The 741-nt window shown below is 45.2% G+C and overlaps 1 protein-coding gene across 1 annotated transcript in view; it reads left to right on the top strand.

Annotated features, from left to right (window-relative positions):
• Positions 1–741, top strand: part of TNN (tenascin N) — a 41,836-nt gene that overhangs the window by 14,444 nt on the left and 26,651 nt on the right. The gene's annotated exons all lie outside the window — the stretch shown is intronic.

The following is a 741-nucleotide window of genomic DNA, read 5'->3' on the forward strand; positions in this document are numbered from 1 at the left end:
CATCAATTTATATATATATATATATATATATAGAGAGAGAGAGAGAGAGAGAGAGAGATCACAGCCAGAGAAGTCAGAAATCCAAGCACAAGAAGGATTTGATTCGGTGCTGTTTGCTTGAAGGTGGAAGGGGCCATGTGGCAAGGAATGTGGGCAGCCTCTAACAGTGATGGCGAGCCTATGACACGCGTGTCAGAGGTGACACGTGAACTCATTTTTTTGGTTGATTTTTCTTTGTTAAATGGCATTTAAATATATAAAATAAATATCAAAAATATAAGTCTTTGTTTTACTATGGTTGCAAATATCAAAAACTTTCTATATGTGACATGGCACCAGAGTTAAGTTAGGGTTTTTCAAAATGCTGACACGCCGAGCTCAAAAGGTTCGCCATCACTGATCTAGCCATTCACACTTTCCTATGAATGAGTGTGTACAATGCCCGCCCCCTGCCCCTGCCCTGTCACAGGATGGACAGGGTGGGCAGCCAAGGATACCAGGGACTTGGTGGAGGTGCTAAAGTTTGGTCAAAGGTGCAGGAAGGTACTCAGAAGGACCAAGTTAAAGTTAGCCTACTTTATAGTTTTGCCTCGGGTTAATCTTCCAGGAGCATTTGGGAGGCTGAGGAAGGAGGGGGTTGTGGTATCAGTGTTACACTCCAGAACATTCGAAATGCGTCCCGAACTTACATGGGGTGGGGGTGGCTGGGCCTCTGATCCAAGGCGAGTCATGGGGGGCAGG

The sequence above is a fragment of the Myotis brandtii genome, unplaced genomic scaffold, assembly GCF_000412655.1.
Source record: "Myotis brandtii unplaced genomic scaffold, ASM41265v1 scaffold250, whole genome shotgun sequence".
NCBI lineage: Eukaryota > Metazoa > Chordata > Mammalia > Chiroptera > Vespertilionidae > Myotis > Myotis brandtii.